Below are 23,064 nucleotides of genomic sequence, written 5' to 3' on the forward strand. Positions count from 1 at the left end.
CATGTGTAAGAAAGACTTGATAACAATATGAGCCACGCCAATCATTTTTCTATTTACTCCTTTATCTTTAATTCCTCATTATCTTGCTCTTTTCTGAATCACAGGGAACTGACCTGCAAAATTCAAGGCCTAAATAGCTTTAATTCTTGGATTTAAGTCAGTTTCAGGCAATATCAATCCCTGAAAGGAGATCACAGTGGACTGAGATTTGAGAGAGAGAGAGAGAGAGAGAGAGAGAGAGAGAGAGAGAGAGAGAGAGAGAGAAATATTTCTTGCCTTCTTTCTTTGATTTGTATCTCCAGTAAAAGCATCATGGCTCCAGTTCCTGTCTGACAAATTCCAAGATAGCTTCAGCTCGTACTAGATAGATAGTCACATTTCCTGAGCACTGCCACCCTCTCTTCATACCATCTCATCATAGATTGGAAGCAGCTTCCTGCACTCATTGGTCTTTGAGTTGTTTTGCCTTCTTCCTTCAAACACTTAAGTTACTAGGATTGCATAGTCATTTTATTCAATTATATAACCACAATAAGATTTTAGTTACTGGCTGTACTCTAGTTCTTAAGCTTTGGTCAAGTCCTCAAAATATAAGAAAAATTATCCGCCTTATAACCAATCTCAACAGAGTTACACACAAAAGAAACACAAATCCAATTCCAAAAGTTCTATGGAGGTGTTTATGTGGGGGGGAGGAAGTGGACAAAATCTTGATTACAGTCCTGAAGAGGCTACAAATAGATGAGACCATACCACCTGGCATGTAATAATCTTTTCCCACTCTTTTTACTTGTGAAATTCATCCCAGATGCTGTGTTGATCTGTGTTGAACTCCTATCTTCTACTTATTTATTTACTTTTAAAAGATTTGTTTGTCGGGACTGGAGCAATAGCACAGCGGGTAGGGAGTTTGCCTTGCACGCGGCCGACCCAGGTTCTAATCCCAGCATCCCATATGGTCCCCTGAGCACCGCCAGGGGTAATTCCTGAGTGAAGAGCCAGGAGTAACCCCTGTGCATCGCCGGGTGTGACCCAAAAACCAAAAAAAATAAATAAATAAAAATAAATAAAAGATTTGTTTTGGGGTCACATATAGCAGTACTAAACCTTCCTTCCAACTCTGTGCTTTGGAGTCACTTCTGGTGGTGCCTACAGACCTTATGCAGGAGGGAACAACCCAGGTCAGTTGCATGCAAGGCAAGAGCCTTACCCACTGTACTTTTTTCCACTGTCCCCAAACTCCTGCCTTCTTAAAATTAGGCTGAGTCTAGCCAAACATATCTTTCAAATACAAAGGAGAATGCAAAGAAAATTCATTTATCTTGTTAATTAATGTCAGTGTTAACTTTATTTGAATTGAAAAATAATTAAAATTTGTAGTTAGAATAACTGAAAACCACTACATCAAAACTATAGTCTCAAGGGCTGGAGCAATAGCACAGTGTCCAGGGCATTGTGCCTTGCATGCAGCTGACATGGGTTTGATTCCCAGCATCCCATATGGTCCCCTAAGCATCGCCAGGGATAATTCCTGAGTACAGAGCCAGGAGTGACCCATGTGCATTGCCAGATGTGACCCAAAAAGAAGAAACAACAACAAAAACTATAGTCTCAGAACTGGAGAGATAGAACAGCAAGAAAGGCACTTGCTTTGCAAGTAGCCAAATGGACGGCAATGTCACCACACCTGAGCACTGACGGGGTTTTATTCCTCGGTATAGACCAATGAGCATCCTTGAACATAGCCAAGTGTGGCCCAAACAATTTCTCCCAAATAAACTATCAATCTCAAAATAAATAAATTAAGGTACCATAAAATAATTTAAATTTATATTACTCGAAAAATAGGCAAGAAAAAGTAGTAGGTTAAAACAATACTCAGAAACGATAGATTTAAATCCCAATATACCTATAATTACATTAAGTATAAATGAACTAAATACTATGAATAATGATCTTGATTATCAAACTGGGTAAGTAAAATGAATTGTATTTTAGTTTTTCCCCAAATTTTATTTTATTAAAACACTGAGTTAAAAAGTTATTCCTAGTTGGGTTTTTGACATACAACATTCTAACACCAGTTCTGACCCCAGTTCCACCAGGGCTGCCCGGTTCCCTCTCCTAGCCTCCCGTCTCCACCCCAGGCCCAGACCCCAGCCTGAACCTTTTAAGTTTGGTTATTCAAGTTTTGGTCTCGTGATTTCAGTATTGTTGACTCTGATTTGGATATTTAGCTCTATCATTCCTTCATACTCACCAATGTATCTGAGTCCCCCCTCGACCCTTGTCTTTCTTGCTCCTCATCTAGCTCTTCTCCCCTTCCCCTTCACGCTATTTCTTTCTCTTCCTTATATTCTAGGGCCAGAGGTTAACTAGGCACCTTCCATACCCCTATTTAAACCTGGGTATTTCCTCATATGGTTATTCTAAATATCACATGTAATGATATAATCCTGTCATTCTTTTTCTGGTTTACTCTGTTTCTAAAAATAACGTAACCACCCAAATAGAATTAAACAAAAGATGTGCAAGACCTGTATATTAACATATGTAAACCTTTGTTGAGATCAATTACTAACAATCTACATAATAGGTAGATACACCATATACAAAGTTTGGAAATAGTAAGATTTATGGAGCTATCAATGCTCTCTAATCCACTAAATGATGCAGGATCCTGAAGATGACAGATAATAAGCACACTCATCTTTCAGTGATGTGTGACCTGGTGCAACAAAGAACCAGCTGTTTCAGAATCCAAAGGATAATATCTAGAAATGCATGGATATAAAGCTATCAGTCTTGATAAGCCATCTTTTCTAGGAAGATGGTGGTAAACAACAGATTATCAAGCGTTCTAGAGAAAAAGTATGGTGGAAAGTAAGAGACCTAAGGAATATATAAATACAGAAGAAAAGGTATACACATAATTTTTCCATCTCCCCCAAAGATGGCACATTACTAAATGACTATATACACATTACTAAATAAATAAAAGAAGAAACTACTCAGCCTAAGAAAGCTACTAGGCCTTATAATTCCCTCATCCATTTTTTATTGTTCAGACATTTCAGAACACAACATTTAAAAACAAAACACAGGCAATAACTATTCAAAGCTATGATAATTAAAACAAAGAAAACTGGAATTAATTGTTTTCATCATAAGAGTAATTTTAAAAATAAAAATAAAACTATAAACAATATCTCAATGTGAATTGTAAGTCATATTATCTCTCTCTTTTAAAATTTGAGAGAACACCTAAAATATATACAAGGAATGTGTGAAATAGAAACCAAACTCAAGAAATAATTTGAATAAAAGAAGCACTATGTCAGACGAGACTAAATTACAAAGTTCTCAAGGGAAATTCAACTTGATTAAGCAATATTGAGACTAATGAAAATACTTAATAAGGTAAAACAAAGGCTCCTAAAGACAGTGTAAATATTCTTAGAATGAGTATAATACATGAAGAAGAAACACAAAACAATGGGGTATAAATAATACTTAAAGCGTAATCTAAGAAAATACTCAACAAGATAAAAATTCTGAAACCTACATATTAACCTATCACCATAAGCACAACTCACTCGATTCCATTTTTTTTATTAGTGAAGTACAGTTACAGACTTACAAACTTATGTGCTTGTATTTCAGTCATACAATGCTCGAGTACCCATCCCTCCACCAGTGCCCATTCTCCACCCCCTGATTATCTCAGTATCCCTCCCACCCTCCCACCCTATTTCCCCCATCCCACACCACCTCTGTGGCAGGGCATTCCTTTTTGTTCTCTCTCTCTCTCCTTTTGGGTGTTGTGGTATGCAATAGATGCATTGAGGGCCATGGTGTTTGATCTATAGTCTACTTTCAGAGCACATCTCCCATCCCAAGTGGGTCTTCCAACCACACTTTACCTGGTGTTCCCATCTCTATCTGAGCTACATTTTCCTCCAGCATGTGAGGATAGCTTCCAAGCCATGGAGCAAACCTCCTGGTACTTATCTCTCCTATTCTTGGTTGCTAGTTTCCCATTCTGTTACATTATTTTCTACAGATGAGTGCAATCTTTCTGTGTCTGTCTCTCTCAAGCAGGAGTGCTTGATCCATTAGTTTGAAGAATTTCTTGGGTTAGCATTGAATCTGTATAGTGCTTTGGGGAGTATTGCCATTTTTACAATGTCAATTCTTCCTATCCATGAGCAGGGAATATGGTTCCATTTCCTTGTGTCCTCTTTTATTTCATGGAGTAACATTTTGTAGTTTTCTTTGTAGAGGACCTTTACCTCCTTAGTTAGGCTGATTCCAAGGTACTTGATTTTCTGGGGCACGATTGTGAACGGGATTGCTTTTTTCATGTCACTTTCTTCTGTCTCGTTATTTGCGTGTAGGAAGGTCATGGATTTTGGGGTATTAATTTTATAGCCTGCTACTTTACTGTACAAGTCTATTGTTTCTAGGAGTTTCTTGGTGGAGGCTTTAGAATTCTCTAGATATAGTATCATATCATCTGTGAATAGTGAGAGTTTGATTTCTTCCTTTCCTATCTGGATGCCCTTAATGTCTTTTTCTTGCCTAACTGCTATGGCAAGTACTTCTAGTACTATATTGAACAGAAGTGGTGAGAGTGGGCATCCTTGTCTTGTCCCTGGCCCTTAGTTTTTCTCCGTTGAGGATAATACTTGACATAGGTTTGTGGTAGATGGCTTTGACTATTCTGAGAAAGTTCCTTCTAAACACATTTTGGTGAGAGTTTTAATCATACATGGTTGTTGGATCTTGTCAAATGCTTTCTCTGTATATATTGATATGATCATATTATTTTTATCTTTACTTTTGTTGATATGATGGATTATGTTGATTAATTTCCAAATGTTAAACCATCCTTGCATCCCTGGGATGAATTCCACTTTGTCGTGGTGTATGATCTTTTTGGTGAGTTGTTGGATTCTATTTACTAATATTTTTTTGAGGATCTTCATGTCCGTGTTCATCAGAAATATTGGCCTATAGTTTTCCTTGTTAGTGGTATCTTTGTCTGCTTTTGGTATTAGGGAGATATGTGCCTCATAGATATCTTGCCTCTGTTTGCAAGAGTTCCTGTTTTTTCAATTTCCTGGAAAAGCTTGAGAAGAACTGGCAACAGGTCCTCTTTAAATGTTTGGAAGAATTCTATAGTGAATCCATCTGGGCCTGGGCTTTTGTTTTTGGCAAGATTTTGATTACAGTTTAAATTTCCTTGATATTAATGGGTCTATTCAGATATTCCAAGTCTTCTTGGTTCAGTCTTGGGAGATGTTAGGAATCCAGGAATTTATCCAATTGTTCTAGGTTCTCTTGTTTCGTGGCATACAGACTCTCAAAGTAATCTCTGATGATCTTTTGAATCTCATTGGTTTCTGTTGTGATATCCCCCTTTTCATTTCTGATTTGGTTTATTAGGGTTCTCTCTAACTCTTTCTTTGTGAGTCTTGCTAGCAGTTTATCAATCTTGTTTATTTTCTCAAAGAACCAGCTCTTGGCTTCATTGACCTTTTGGATTGATTTCTGGGTTTCCATGTTGTTAATTACTACTCTAAGTTTTGTTATTTCTTTCCTTCAGCAGGGTTTTGTGTTCCTTCTGTTGGTCTTTTTCTAAGATCTTGAGCTGTGAATTCAAGTTATCTGTGTAGGCCCTTTCTTCCTTCCTGAGGACTGCTTGCAAAGCTATAAATTTTCCTCTTAACATGGCTTCTGCTGCATCCCATAGGTTCTGGTAGCTTGTGTCTTCATTCTCATTTGTTTCGAGGTATCTTTTGATTTCTTCCTAGACTTCCTTCCTGACCCACTCATTGTTCAACATTGATTTGTTTAATTTCCAGGTGTTTGATTTGGTTCTCTACGTCTGTGTGTGATTAGCTTCTATCTTCAGCGCATTGTGGTCTGAAAAGATAGTTGATACAATTTCTATCTTCCTGATTCTATTGAGGTATGTGACCCAGCACGTGGACTATTTTAGAAAATGTTCTGTGTGCACTTGAAAAGAATGTGTATTTTTTCTTTTGGGGGTGTAAAGCCCTGTATAGGTCTGTTAGCCCTCTCCTGTTTCAGAGTCAGTGTTTCCTTGCTAAGTTTTGTTCTTTTTCATCAATCCAGAGGTGACAAGTCGGTGTTGAAGTCTCTGACTACTATTGTATTGCCAGCAATGTGCTCCTTAAAATATGTTAGCAGTTGTTTTAAGGACTTAGCTGGTCCCTCATGAGGTCTGTATATGTTTAAGAGTGTGATTTCTTTCTGTTGTACATATCCCTTGATAAACAGAAGATGGCCTTCACTGTCCCTTTTTTTGACCTGAAATCTATGTTGCTGGATACTAGTATGGCCACCCAGCTTTTCTGAGGGAGTTGTTTGCTTGCAGGATTTTTTCCTATCCTTTAACTTTGAGTCTGTGTTTGTTCTGATTGTACATATGTGTTTCTTGTAGGCAGCAGAATGTTGGTTTCAGTTTCTGGATCCATTTTGCCACTTTCTGTCTCTTGATGGGGTCATTTAAACCATTGACATTGAGAAGATTATTGTCATGGGGTTTTGTGCTATCTTTCTGTAAGGGTTTGTTGTGCTTATGAGTGTTTTCCTTCTTGTATTACAGGAGCCCTTTAAGTCCTTCTTTTAAGTTTGGTTTTGAGTCTATGAAGTTCATGAGCTGCTGTTTATCTATAAAATGCTGCATCATTCCATCAAGTTGGAGTGAGAGTTTAGCTGGATAAAGTATTCTTGATGAGGTGTTCATTTCATTGACCTTTTTTCACTATATCCCACCATTGTCTTCGGGGTTGGAGGGTTTCCTCTGATAGGCCTGATGTAAATCTAAGGGGTGCTCCTTTGTATGTGATCTCCTTCTTTGACCTTGCTGATTGCAGCATTGTGTCTCTATCCACAGCATCCATCATTCTGACTATGACATGCCTTGGAGTGTTTTCATTAGGGTTTCTTTTAGCTGCCACCCTTCTGGCTCCTTGGATCTGGATGCCTACATTCTCTAAGTCTGGGAACTTTTCAGCAATGATTTCTTTAACTGTGTCTTTTTCATTGGGGTCTCCTCCCTGTCCTTCTGGTACTTTGATTATTCTAATGTTGTTCCTCTTGGAGTCATCCTCAAGGTCTCTGATTTGCTTTAGAGCTATTTTGAGGTCTTTTCCCATTGTTTGTTGTTGCCTTTATGATTTCTGCTGCTCATCCTCAAGATCACTGATTCTGTCTTTGGCTCTAGTCATTCTACTGTTAAGGGAACCCACTGAGTTTTAAATTTCATCTACTGAATCCTTTATTTGTGACACTTCCTTTTGTAGCTTTCTTATTTCTGCTCTCATTTTTTCCTGTATTTTCTTGCCTATCTGTTCCACTGTTTCTTTCATTTCTTTGTTTAATTTTCTGGATGTCTGCTCCATTGATTCTTTGAGTTCTTTGAACATCCTCAGCATTTCATCTCAGAATTCTTTATTGGAGAGATGATATTTGTGGGTCACCCCTGTTGAGGATTCAGGACTCTTTTCTTTGTCCTCTCCTCATAGTGGAGATTTGTGCTGTTTCTTCATGCTGTTGTGGTTGTATAGAGGTAAAACCTTCAAGTTCACTAGCACTGTTCCCTTTTATTGTGGGAAAGGATTCTGAATAAGCTTGGTCGATGGTGGTCACCCTTTCCCCTTCTAGAATACATCCTTCTTCTCAGACATTATTCTGTGATTTATGATAGGCATCTAGTGAAGCATTGGACGAGGTGCTCTTTTATATTGCATTTATACAGCTTCTTGCATACACTGGTATTTTGTTGAAATTGGAGTAGGCCAGTGGATTATTGTTGCATTGTGTTTGAGGTGACCAGGACGTTTTCCACAGAATTAGGTGATAAAGGTAGCAATAAAAATCGAGAGTACTGGGAATTGGAAATATAATTGCGGCCCCTGGCCACACAGAAGGCCACACCCACTTTGAGGAGGCCATGCCCCCAACCGATCCAGGTGCTATTCCCGGGGCCCACAGACCTATTGAGAAGAGTGGTGGCTAATTGGGCTAGTGCTCACTTTGGAAGTCTGGGCAGGTGTCCCAAGGGCCAGCCCCAGCCGGTCAATTCCAAATTTAATCTAGAAAAAGTTCTAGAGTTTAGCAGATAAAAAGTTTACATGTGTCTCTAAGTAAAATAAACATTCATAGCATGGATGTGAGGGAAAAAGGACTCTCATACACCGCTGGTGGGAATGTCAACTGATTCAACTGTATTGGAAAAGAATTTTGACACTTTTCAAAATCACAAGAATTGAGTTTTCATTTGACTCAGCAATTCCACTTCTGGGCAGTTGGTCATAGGGTCCCTTAAACTCTACTCAAAAAAATAAATAACAACATTCGCACCCCTATGTTCATTGCAGCACTATTTACAATGGCCAAAATCTACCTGGAAACAACCCAAGTTGTTCAAGAACAGATGACTAGATAAAGAAACTGTGGTGTACCTACACAATAGAGTATTACTCAATTATAAGAAAATATTAAATCATGCAAATTTTCAGAACATGGAAGGAATTGGAGGGTATCATGTTGAGCAAAGTCAGCCAGAAGTAGAGACAGATACAGAATGAACTCACTAATATGTCTCATATGTGGAATATAAAGAAGCACAGTAAGTGAGTAACAAGTGACCAAATGTGGGTCCAGAGAGATAGTACAGTGGGCAGGGCACCTGCCTTACACACCACTGACCCAGGTTAAATCCCCAATATCCCATATAGCCCCTATAGCCTGCTGGGAGTTATCCCTGAGTGCAGAGCCAGGAGTAACCACTGAGCATACCGAGTGTAACCCCAACTGTGGCCCCTCCCCCCATCAAAGTGAGCTAATGTAGCAGAACCTAAAATTGGATCTATGGAACAGAACTAACCATGGCAATGAGATTTTGGGGGCGAAGGGAATGGTTCTGAGGTGGGGAGTGGGAGGCAGCTGTGAGGGGACCTGGGACAATGTAGGGAGAAATGGACACACTTGAGGGGCATTTGATATTGGAATGTTAATGAAACTGTACTATTGACAGTTTTGTAAAATTGTAAATCAAAGTGATTAAAATAAGTTTTTTTTAATAAAATGAATAACTCATTTAGCAAAATGCAAATACATGTAAGCAAGATTTTTGTAAAATTCAAGGGGAAAGTGTGGGCCTAGAAACTAAAAGAACCTTAGACAAACTTCTAGGATCAAAGCTATAGAAAAACAAATTTAGAGAAGTATGAAGTTAAGGTATGCTCTATTTATAAGTTCTGAATAATCTAAGAGAACTGAAAAGGATTGAAAAAAATGCTTGATCTTAAAACATAAAAATATGTTCATATTTTATATCTATATGAATATTAAACATTATTTATAGTACTTGGCAGAGTCTCTTGCTCCCGTACCTGACTGTCTTCACCAGGGCCCCTCAGAGGGGGGCGGGTTGAATTTCTCTCCCTGCCTCGAGCAGAGCCCTGGTAGCCAAAGATGTCCGGAGCTGAGGACCTTGGGAACCCAGTCACAGCCATGCTCAAGGCCACTATTCACATGTTTGGATGAGCCTCACACATGAAGGAACTTGCAGAAGAAGCCAGGTGTGCGGTACCCAGGGCTGAGATCACCAAGCCTGCTCAGATTGGGACTGGGCCTCTTCCACCCAGATCCCCCATTTTCCAGTAGCTTGGCAGCCACACCCACAACCTGTTCCTGGCACCATGTAATCCCATCAATGGCCAAGATCCAGAGACTATAAAACAAAGCTCCTGAAAGCGCGCAGCTACAGTTGCGGCTGCACAAACTCTTTTAGCCTAGTTCTCCCTCTTTTTTAGCCTAGTTCTCGCTCTTGGAAAATCTGGCAAGGTACTGAGAACATCCTGCCCACATGGCAGAGCCTGGCAAGCTCTCTGTGGCATATTCGATATGCCAAATCCAGTAACAATGATGTTTCTCATTCCCCTTACCCTGGAAAAGCCTCCAATGCAGCACCACTGGGAAGAATTAATAAGTATAGGCTGCTAAAATCTCAGGGCTAGGACGAATGGAGACATTACTGGTGCCTGCTTGAGCAAATCGATGATCAGCAGGATGACAGTGATACCGTGATCAGTGATTTATAGTACTTATATAAATATATTTGTACATTTGAGACAAAAAAATGAAAATTTTGGTAAGGACTGGAGAAGTTCATAAATGTTATACATTTAGATGAAGTTAAAACTGTACTAATAAAACATGGGATCAGAAGAGAAAGAAAAAGAAAGGAAGAAAGATAGAAAAAAAATGAAGGAAAGGAAGAGGGACTAAGGTATAAAGAACTCATTGATTATCATGTCAGTAATGATGATATATAAAGGATATCATTAAATGATGACAAATCAAGTAGATATACCCATGTAAGGTAAAGAAAAAATAATATTATATTTAAAAGCATTTTTATTCACTATATAGTTATAAATTCTAAAGAAATCTTTTAAATATAAGAAAAATATTTTCAAATGAAAAGAGGATGCCTAAGAAAAAATATTTTTAAAATATGTAACAATATACCCAAACTATTAAGAAGGCAAAATATAAGAAAACCATAGTATCAGTCTATAATTTATGAATATTTATTATGCTTTGCACCATACTCACTGAAAATATGCCTTACTAAGCATATGTGGAACAATAGATGTGTTTACTTATAAGTAAACTATGATAAATTCAATAACATAGAAAGAATATGTAGAGCATTCTCTGAGCACATTACAGCAAAACCATATATGTATTTTAAATAAAATAATCAAAGCAGATATGCCAACTTGAAAATGAAAACACTCAACAAACAACTCTGGCAATATAAAATCAAAATTAGGAATTTCTAAGTAAAATGATGATTAAAAAAACACGAGATACATAGAGGTACATGATGAGGATAATGAGAGTAATGATAACTACAGTGCTAACAGCTGATCTCAATGGAGAACATGATACTTCATATGTGAGGCAAAAATACATCTGTTCAAGTGGAATATTTGTGCATTTGCATACACATACATATATGTAAATGTATAGGTATTATGTGATCATGTATTTTTGGGGGGCTAGAACTGTCAAAACAATGTGTCCAGATTGGGTGAATTAACAGCATTTTTATTTCCAGTGCTGCTGTAGAGTATCTGGATTGAGGTACCAGTAAGGTCCATTTATTCTCAGGCCTTTCTCTTTGCTTATAATACCTTTACGTGGTCTTTCTCTCTCTATGTGTTCATGTGTTGGGTTACAGCCTTCCCCTAATTATCTCACTAACCATAACTACTCCACATTTCCCAACCCCACATAAAGTCACATTCCTTTAGATACCTGGGGCTTGGACTTCGATATATAAATTTTTAGGGTTTCTTTTTTATTCTTAGCTCTGCAGTCATAGGTTACTCTTGGCAGGGTTCAGGGGAACCATATGAGGGCCAATGACCCAGGTCATCCGTGTGCCAGGCAAGCGCCTTACTTGCTCTAATATAACCCCAGCCCGAACAAGAATTTTGGAGGGACATAAGTCCCCACAGGACACAAACCTATTACCATAAATACATTTAAGAGTGACATTTTATTTCTCCTTCCCTTTATCTCCATTCCCTATTCCTTTTCTATGCCCACATACTCACAGTGCTCTCCCCTCCTTCAAGGGGGACATATGCATGTATATTTCAATTTCTCCATTATCCTTCCATATTCCTATCAATTATGAATGTACATATACATATATGCACATGCAAACACATGAGGAGCTATTCAGATTAATGAACATGACATACATCATTCACCTATTTCTGCCCTTTTTTTCCCCCACAAAGAGCGCATAAGAATATTGCCATGAAAAAACTTTATGGCAAGGGTGTCACAATATTCCTGGGTGTAAATGTTCCAGTTCATTCATCTACTTCCTGATCATTCTGTGGGCACTACAAATATGCTGCAGGAACACCCCAAGACACATGGCCTTATGCACCCCTGCCTTTATTTATATGGGATGGATTCCAAAAGCAGGTTTTCTTCTGGTGTGAAGGATACAAATATTTTGAAGTTCAATAGAACCCGTTGGACTGGTTTCTGAAAGGGCTGTGACATTTGATATTTTTCAGAAGGCAGGAGTTATCAAAGCTACAGTGCAGAGGACACTGGCCTAGAGTTCAGGTTCATCAGTGGCCAAGCTGGGCTGCCCATTCACCTCTCTAGCTGCCAACCCAGTGCTTTTCCACTTAAAAATTCAGTTTCCAAAAGTGATGGCACCTGGCCTGCAGCACTCAGGTGTATGCACACCAGGGCAAAAAGATGGCTTTCCCTTGATCCTCTATCAGCTGGCAGTGCCCTTAAATGCCTGATCCTCCACAGGTACTGAGCTTGTACTATTTACAACATATAATACCCCTCTCATAAAAGTCTAATGACGTACAATTTGTGAGGATAATGATACTTGGAGCAGAAGTGAGCACTTAGGGCTTGTTATCATTAAATTTTATCCAAGAAGTCACAAGCAATTGTTAATATAGCGAGATGTACAGGGACTCTTCTACTACATTAAATGTAGCTCCATGACAGTACATTATGGAGGTACAATAGGAAAGTAGTGGAGGTATGGGGTTATTTTGTTAATACACTACTACTCTTTCAGTTTTCTTTTTTTTCCTTGGTAAATAACTAACAAGTATGCCATTCATTATGTCCTGCTTACCTAGAAGAATTTTAACAGAGAAAATGAAAGGAGCATTAATTTTAAGAATAAACAAGCTGCAGCATCTTTCTGTAGCTGTTGTCAATGGAGTTCATTTTGGGAATCCAATTATGCCTCTGGACCTGTACGCTGGAAAAGGTTAGCTATAATAATTCAAACAGCATCGCTGTAACAACATTATTTCCAAACATATTTGAGAAAAAACAAACAACTTATTGTTTTGACCACAGGGGGAGAAAAATCAGCATGGTGTTTGAATCCTTTCACAAGCAGAGGGGGAAAGTTCTGCTTATTTGAGAGTTGAATAGTAACAAAACACAGAGCAGAGAATTAAGAAAAAAGGAGAAGGAAGTAAAGGGCCACACTGAAAGTGAGAAGCAGAATGAATAAGAATAGTTTACTTTCTCCTTGGAAATTATAGCAGACCCTGGTCAAGTCAATAAGGGACTGGTCAAATAGAGGTAAACTATAGCACTCTAGCACTGTCATCCCGTTGTTCATCGATTTGCTCGAGTGGGCACCAGTAATGTCCCCATTGTGAAACTTGTTGTTACTGTTTTTGGCATATCAAATACGCCACAGGTAGCTTGCCAGGCTCTGCCATGCACGTGGAATACATACGCCACAGGTAGCTTGCCGGGCTCTCCGAGAGAGGGACAGAGGAATCAAACCAGGTTTGGCCGCATGCAAGGCAAACACCTACCCGCTATGCTATCACTCGAGCCCAGAGGTAAACATCTATAACATAAAAATGAGCAGGCATAATTTTCACCTGACAATAAACACAAATGAGTACAGGGCAGGAGTTTCTAGATATCTGTGGCAGATAGGAAATTTGTAGAAAAAATAAAAGGCAGGAAATGGAGAGATCTACTTCTGCATGATGGAGCAATGCTACAATACTTGTAACCTTTACCTTTCTTTCAAGGTTTGATCCCTGGTATCTGATAATGGTCACCTGGACCTTGCCAATAGTGATTCATGAGAACAGAGGCAATAGTAAGCTGTGAGTACTATTGCCTTCCCTCCAAAACAACAAAAAATTATTGTACTTTCTACATGACTGGTGATACAGATGACATGTATTTGTTTAGCATCTTCAGATTTGTATAACTTTCTAGTGGGGCTACCAAATTAGAAGAGTACAGATGAATGAGGTCACCTACACAGATCATTTCACCTAACCAGAAATAGACTCAAGAAGAAACTAAGCTCTAGATGCCCAACCCAGACACAATTTGTATAAAACACGTGTCTTAGTCTTTTTTTATAAATCGCCTTCTGTGTAAATTATCCAGGTTTTGGAATGAATAGACACAGATTAGTAACGATGGTGAGAAAACTCATGAGGACAACTGTGTCATGGTGGGTAGTATCTTTCCCAGGTGGAGAAAGAGAGTATTACTACAATGTTGTGTATTTTTCCTAAGCCTGTAAGCTCCAGGATACTTATTCTCCATTTTTTCACCACAATCAGCATTTATCCTCAGCTCCCACAGCCCAGTTTCATGCATACTGCCTGCACCTTATGTCTCAGAACTGAACCACGGCTAAATTCTGAAATTTGCTTCTCTCCCAGCCACCACCTACTCTGCCCCTCTCTGCTTTGGTTCCTTTGTTCTTTGACTTCAGAACCCCAGTTCTTTGACCATCTTCTGACTTATCTGCCAGGTTCGTAATCCATTAATTTAATTAGTTTTTCAAGATGTCAAATTCTCTTATTTCTTTGTCTTCTTTTTAGTGAACTTTTCCCGAAAATTTTACTATCAGTAAACTAAAAGCAATGTATATTTAATTCTCAGCCCTGAAAAAGTTAGTTCCTCCACATATAAATATTTGTTTCAGTAAAAAGAGGGGAAAATTGACATACGGTTTTAACTTATTCATCTGTATTATTTTTCAAACCGTTTCCTCTTAATTGGTCAGTAGAATTTCCATGCTGTCTCTCATTTTTTGAATGGTGGTCTGGGGACTGTATAGAGCTGCCATACTGTTGGTAAGCATCTTTTATCTTTCCACTCACTGGTGATGTCAAATATTTATAACTAGCTTCAGATTACCTAGCAAATACCCAATTCTTTTACTCATTAAAAATGATTTTATAGCATATTAATCTCTGAACTCATGACATAAAGTAAACTTCAATCTCTCAACTCTCAACTTAAAGAGTGATATCTTCCACATCTATCCCCTCTCCCTCCTTATCACCCCTTAACATGAGCCATCTATTATACAGCTGTCCCACCCTCTGATAGGTGTTCGAGATATCACCTCTCATCTGACATCCTAACACATGAATCAATTTCACTTCCTTAAATTATAAAGATCTCCTACTCTACTGATTCTCTCCATTTGATACAGTAACATGTTCAAGTTTCTCAAGCTCAAAACCAAGACAGAACACACCCTTGCATGGTAAATTTTGCAGATACACTACTTATATACCCTTAGCTACTTTCATTTCATGGGATACCAGCATGACTTCAAACTGCTGATAGTGGAATAATTTTTTCAGATGTTTAACCACCAGAACCCAATATCATTTCATTCAACAAGTCTCAGAGAGAGAGAGAGAGAGAGTGTGTTAATGACCTGCTCCCTACAGCCAAAAACAGTAACAACAAGTCTCACAATGGAGTTGTTACTGGTGCCCGCTTGAGCAAATTGATGAGCAACAGAGACAACAGTGCTACAGATGTATAAATTCCTTGGCTCCTTCTTCAGTCAAGTGGGATAAAGACAAAGATGCACATTGTATATGGTCAACAATAGTTCCTCAGTAAAATTAAAGTGCAACTGACCAAGATAGCAATTTTCCTCAAAGTATTTGCTTTTTGAATACTCCCTTCTTTTCCTGACTCACTTTAGTATTCTTCTAGAAGTATTTCCGGGATTCCCTTGCAAAAAGAAATCTATTTTCTCTTCAATCCATGCTTCAAGTTCAGCTTTTAGGAAAACCCAAACCAAGACACGTTTCTTTGACCTACATTCTATGTTGTCTAATTACCACATTCCCTTCTACTCATTTCTGTATGAGTTTCTTGGAAAATAATCATGTCATTAAGAAACTATATTTTGCTAATTGTACAGATCAATCTGACTTAAACAAACTAATGATTTTCTTTTTCTAACAGAATAATAACTTGTAATCATGAATTTCTAGACTGATATAGTTACTCCACCAAATTGTCAGGAATCTAGGCATCTTTCACTGTCACATGTTCTTACCCATGGTCTCCGGGTAACTAAATCTTCTCCAGTTTCACCTCTAGGAATGAGTAAGTAAACTGGAGATGGATAGGCCAGAGAGAAAATGTCTCTGAACCAGCTAGCTGGTTAAGCCATTTTATCAAAGAACTTTAACAATGTACTATCCAACAACTTCTACAGCATATTTCCAAATAGGCCACACTTAGTATAAAAAAATGCTAATAAATAGATACTAATAAAAATACTGCTTTTAATCTGGACTTGTTGAATTTGCTAGCAATAATTGAGTTATATTTTTCAACAGAATGAAGGGATGTGTAGACCAATAGCCTACCCTTGATGTAGGAATCTGTATAACCAGTTTTAATTTCTCAACTTTTGTCATCTGGTTTCTACCCGCTATTGAACATCTATCTTTAAGTTAGCAATTACTGCCTACTCCCTACACAAGTAGACAATTTTCAGTCTGTTTATTATATAATTTATTGATTTCCATTTTTCTTCCCACTGCTTATTTGCCACCACTTATTTACCACGCTTGTATATGTGTATTAGTATTGAATTGCAGTCAAAAGATCTTATCAAACTCAGCTCTCCAGGGTCTATGATTTGATGCTGAATCTATTTAAGGGAGAATAGAAATCAGAGATAAGATAAAATCTTCGGAAAAATTGGGGGAAGGTACACCCAGCATGGCTCAGAGCTTACTCCTGGCTTTGTACTCAGAGATGACTCCTGGTGGTGCTCAGGGAACCATTAAAAGTGCCAGGGATTAAGTCAGGGTTGGCCACGTGCAAGACAAATACCTTGCCCACTGTACTATAGTTCTGATCCCATAAATCTTAGAAAAATTTAAGAAAATATGCTATTTTCAAATTCTTTCAAGTCATCCTTAATATTTATCTACTTATTTATATATCATGTACCTGTGCATGTGCCCACCTCTATCCTGGAATGCTGATGTACTTTCACCCACAACACATTTTTAAATTTTTTTTTATTAGTGAATCACCATGAGTTACAGTTACAAGCTTATGAACTTTCACGTTTGAATTTTGTTTATATCCCTCCACCAGTGCCCAGTCCCCTCCACCAATGTTCCCAGTATACCTCCCACCCTCCCATCCCATCCCCTCCACCCCACCCCACCTCTGTGGCAAGGCATTCCCTTTTGTTCTCTTTTGTTCTCTCTCTCTCTCTCTCTCTCTCTCTCTCTCTCTCTCTCTCTCTCTCTCTCTCTCTCCTTTTGGGTGTTGTGGTTTGCAACAGAGGCACTACATGGCTATCGTGTTTGGTCTATATTCTATTTTCAGAGTGCATCTCCCATCCCGTGCGGGTCCTCAAACCACACTTTACCTGGTATTCCCTTCTCTATGCGAGCTGCCCCTTCCTCCAAATGTGGGGCCAGCTTCCAAGCCTTGGAGCCAACCACAACACATTTTTTTTAATGGACCTCAAATTGTTGGAAACTATTTTGTCTGTATGAACAGAGGGAAAAACATATTAGAAAACATTTAGGTATCATATAGATAAAATTCTAACTCTCTTTTCTCAGAAAGGGACAATTCTGTTGTGTGACCTATAGCTCCATGAAATTATTTTTGTGGGACTTAGCCTGAATTCCTTCCTTTTTCTGTCCTCCCTAACAATTTCTTATTGATCTCCAGAAAAAAACTCTTACATAATAAGTCATTTGTATATTTCTAGAACATCAACAGTGACAAAATTGTGTCATAAATAATTCTTGAACAAAGGGACTAAAGTAAAAACAAAAACAAAAACAAAAGCACCTTTTTCCAGATAGGGTACTACATTAAGATAGCATTTTAGGCTACTACGTTACTTCTTAAAAATTAGAATATAATTTGGGTAAATATATTTTTCTATGACTTATTACATCAAGAAATCCAACTACAGGCCTGGAAAGATAGTACAGAGGGTAGGATATTTGTCTTGCACCTGGCCAAGCCATGTTTAATACCTGCCACCCCAAATGGTCCCCTAAGCCCTGCCAAGAGTAATTTCTGAGCACAGAGACAGGAGTAAGTACATAGTATATCAGGGGTGGCCCCAGACCCCAAAAATCCAATTTCAATTACTTCATAAATGTATAGTTTATCTAACATCTAATTATAAACCATAGATAAAATTGTGCAAATAATTTTAGATACAAACTATTCTCTATGCTAACATTCTTAATTTTATCATTTCATAATAATTATACATCAAAGTCATAACATTATATTAGTGATTTTTGAAAAATATCTTTGGAGTTACAGGAAGATATAAATATATTATCTTAGTAACAAAAAGCTATTACTGTAGACAGGAAAAAAAAGATATTGGATTTTTTATATCTCTTCTTCCTCCTATGTGTCTTTGCTTGTAAATCAACCTCTTGGGACTGAAGAACACCACTGAACCACCAAGAGTGCCCCAAGAGGATTCACACTTACACACACACACACACACACACACACACACACACGTGTGAAATACAGAGTTACAAAGCTGATCATAGTTTGGTTTCAGTCATACAGTGTTCCCAAACCCATCCCTCCACCAGTACATTCCCACCACCAATGTCCCCAGTTTTCCTCCCTCCACCTTCTCCCCAACCTGTTTCTCTTGCAGGCACTTTCCTTTCTGTCTGTCTCTCTCATTCTCTCTTTCCCCTTTGGGGCATTATGGTTCGCAATACAGGTATCAAGAGGTTATCATGTTCCTTTACCTGCTTACAGCAGTCAGTCCTTATCCAGGGTGATGATCATTTCCAACTGTCTTTGTCACGGTGGTCCCTTCTCTAACCCACTGCCTTCTCCCCCAGAATTTGAGATAGGCTTCCAACCATGGACCAAAATGATGATGTTGAGTCTTGTCAGGAGAGGGCACTGAAAGAACAGTCAAGAATAGAGGTGTTGTTTCTTCCTGAATGTGCTATCCTCACCTTGTCTCCCCAGTTGTGTTTGGGAAAAGTGAGTGGCCTTGGTAGTGTCTGACAATAAGAGTCACTTGTAGTTGCTGAAATTTGTAGGAATTCCTGGGTGCAGCTGATGAGTTCTCCAGGCGTCATGTTCTATTGGTGATTTCCTGAAAACAGCAGAATCCTCCCAATGAGTAAACTGTATCCCAATTCGATTTTAAGGAGTGTCCAAGAACCTTTCAAACAAATTCACTGGGTGTCTTGACCATTTTTTTCTCTTTTTTAAAATTTCAATGGTAACTGCTTGCCAGTTGTGCCTCTTCCCAATGACTTTGAAAACCACAAAAGAATGAATGTCTCCATAGCTAATGAGTTTTAACTACACTTTGTCAAAAAGGTCTGAATCCTCCTTGGGAAGAACAGTCCTAGTTTATTTCTTCCTTGGGTACTCTCAGCTCTAGGATATATATATATTTTTTCTTTTGGGGTCACACCCGGCAATTCACAGGGGTTATTCCTGGCTCATGCACTCAGGAACTCCTGGTGGTGCTCAGGGGACCATATGGGATTCTGGGAATCAAACCGGGTCAATCACGAGCAATGCAAATGTCCTACCCACTTTGTTATCACTCCAGCCCCTCAAGGATATCCTTAAGAATTATTTTTCCCCTCCACGTAGGAAAATCCCTGCAATGCCATTTCTCTGTTAATAGTTTTTCATACTATAATCTTTTTTTCTGTCTACATATAGGACTGTAACTAATGGAGCGACTAAGCAATTCAAAATACCTAAACCTTAAGACTGGAAAGTCTTCTAAACGTGTGAGTTCTTTAAAGAATGTTACTTTTAAAAGATATTTAAATAGGTTGTGCCCTTTAAATATCTTTCTCTAAGTTGCTCTTGCTCTCTTAAAATGGGTTTCAATTTGAGGCAAAAGTAGCTGATAGCCCCAAGAGGGATAGCTCAGATTTTTAAAATATTAACCATCTGGCTATTTGGCTACAGATGATTAATGTAAAAAATCATGGCTGTCACACTTGGAGTATCTATCTGGTGTTCTGCACTTTACAAAAATAAACCCACATTTAATTCTTGAAAGAGCTCTGCAAGGTCAGCAATATTATTCCTCTCAGAGGTAAGGACCTTGAGGATCAACGATAAAAGCATATAGCATGCTTCATGTCACACGCCTGGCATATTTCTGTTGACATTTCAATCTACATGTGTAGGTCCAAAGTCTCTTCCATGGCTTTTATGGCATCATATATACAAAATATAACTTTTTATGTCTTAATCAGTGCGTTCAATCTTTCCTTTACCATGGTTGAATACCTGTTATGTTTCAGATGCTACAACAAAAGCCAAACCAACAAAACTAAACAGAGTGCTTGTCTAAGTTCTTGTCTTGAAAGCACTATTCTCAGGCACATGGTTTTGACCGTTCATTGCACATTGAACTTTGCATTCATTGCCTTGACTATCCCCTCAAACTGTGCCAGGGCTAAGTCTTGCCTGCAGTTGCTCTGGGTGACCTCCTGTTTGCATGATTTAAGATACTTTATATTTGTTTGACTCATTTCTCAACCCCTTCCACATCCTTTCCCTTTCTGTGCCTCAGAAATTGGTACCAGTCTTTTCCCTTGAAGAAATCCATTTGGCTTCTTATCCCACCTAAGACCTCTCATCCTTTCTTTTCCCTATCTTAGCTTCAGAGACCAATCTCTCAATCTACTTCCAGATTCCATGTTCTAGGAACCATAAGTTTGCATATTTCATTAAGTAGGGGCATTATCATCCTGTTTCTTATTGTGTCTTTCAACAGGACTCAGAACTGGGAACTTCTCTGATCTTTCTGGGGGTTTATGCAGACCAGTGCTTTTACAGAGGCAATTCTTCTTGTCTCCTCCAATCATTTCAGACAAAGATTTGTCCTTACTTGTTGAATGTCCTTCTTTCCTCTCTGCTTTTTAAAAATAAATATGTAATATATTTACTAAATAAATATATTACATGTTTATTTATTTATTTTTAATGACTCACCATGAGATACAATTACAAACTTACAAACTTTCATGATTATGTTTCAGTCATACAATGATCGAGTACCCATCCCTCCACAGTGCTCATTCTCCACCACCAATGTTCCCAGTATCCCTCCTACCCCTTCACCCCATCCCTTACTGCCCCTTAGGCCATACTTTACTCCAAGTGCCTCAATAATGTTTACATTCCTTCTGTCTTCAACTTTAGTATGCTGAAGTTTACAATCCTTCCCTGTTAAGTTGAAGGAGAGGGACATCTACTGTGCTCCCTATTCAGAGTGCAGGGACTGTGTTATATTAGTGCATATCACAGGGCTCAGCACTGCACTGCTTTGTGAGTACTTAACAAATAGTTGGGGAGAATGAATGAAAAGGAAGAAGAAAGAATGGACAGAGAGTCTAAAAAAGCCGAAAGGAAGGGAGAGAGGCATCAATGGAGGGAGGCAGGAAAGAAAGCAATAAAAGAAATGTCTCTCTCTCTCTTTTGGTCATTTTCTGAAATGTTGGTGCTTGGTGGATTCTTCAGATGAAGCTCAGGGGACACACCATGCAATCTAAAGAGTCGAAACCTTGATTCCCCTATCCAATGCATGCACTCTACCACTCTAGTCTTACTTTTTGTCACTTTTATGACATTTCATAGTCTGAATTAAACAATGTTTAACAAACAATATTTAGGATATCTCTCAAAACACGATTTTCTGTTGCTCCTAGATGAGCATCTGATCCAGCTAGTGACCTCTGTTCCAGCTAGTGATCACACACAAAGATGGATGTGATCACACTCAAAGATGGCAGTAACTCCATCATTCACCACCACAGAATAGAAATACCATCAAGGATGAGTTAACATTTACTGAGATCCTATCCCTGTATATCAGACCCCATGTTGGGCATTTTCTGGACATTATCTAATTTATTAACACAATTACTAAATGAGTAGATTCTCTGTCCCTGTTAACACATAAAATAATTGAGGCTTATAGATTAAAAAATGCTTATAAATAGCCATTATAAGAAAAGAAATCAGGCTGTAGATATCCAAGATGAGCCATTATCCTTGTGAGTCTCTAAAGAAATTCTTTATCTTTTTCAGGCACACAAAATAAAGGAATGGATCCTTAAAGAGGGAGACAGCTGTCCATTCTGTTCAATGAAAGAAATTCTAAAATCCTCAGAACCTAGGTGAATCAACTTGTCATGGCATTTCCTTATAGGAACAAAGTCAAGGCTAATCTCAGAGTGAAATCTGCTTGCTGAGTTTGGTGGTGGCATCAGGAAAAGGGGACAGGAAAGAATAATTTGCACAATTTCCCACCAATTGAAATAAAAAAATAATAATATGACAGATGCACTCAATTGGGAGGCATCAAATAGACAATCATACAGAAAATATTGCAATAGAGAGGCTCTTGGGCAGAATCAATTCCACAACAAACTGAGGCGATTTTGTCTCGAGTCATAATGCATGTCCTTCACTAAACAAATATCCCATATACTGAGAGGAAAAGAAACATTCGGTGGAAAAGTCACTTTCAAGAAGAGAGCAATTGAATTTTGAACAGCAATGAAACAAGCTTCACAAGAGTTGGTTTCAAAATTAAACATCTTATATGATGTTCTCTTTGACTCCTGGTGCATCAAAACATAAAATGCTATTTTGCATGCATTTCCACAGCCCATTTCTCTGTATTACTGCACTGCTTCGACAAGCATGCTATGTTAGACAGAAATAATACACAAAAGGAAGTAGGCTTCTGAGGGACTTATCATGAGAATCTCTGTGATTTGCTGAATATTATTCAAAGATAAATGCAAAAGGTTGGGTTTTGCATCTCCACCCATTATCTTGCCTGTAAACTCCTGGAAAGTCAAGGATGAGAATTTTCAACTAAAGTCCCTCTGCTTCTAAAACACTCTACCCTGAGTTTTCACAGATTACATTTCAGAACAGTACATTTTCTTTTCTTTTCTTTTTTTTTTTTTTTTTTTTTTGCTTTTTGGGTCACACCCAGCAATGCTCAGGGGTTACTCCTGGCTTTGAACTCAGGAATTACTCCTGGCAGTGCTTGGGGGACAATATGGGATGTCAGGGATCAAACCCGGGTCAGCCGCGTGCAAGGCAAACGCCCTACCCACTGTGCTATCACTCCGG

The sequence above is a fragment of the Sorex araneus genome, chromosome 4 (genome assembly GCF_027595985.1).
Source record: "Sorex araneus isolate mSorAra2 chromosome 4, mSorAra2.pri, whole genome shotgun sequence".
Taxonomy (NCBI): Eukaryota; Metazoa; Chordata; class Mammalia; order Eulipotyphla; family Soricidae; genus Sorex; species Sorex araneus.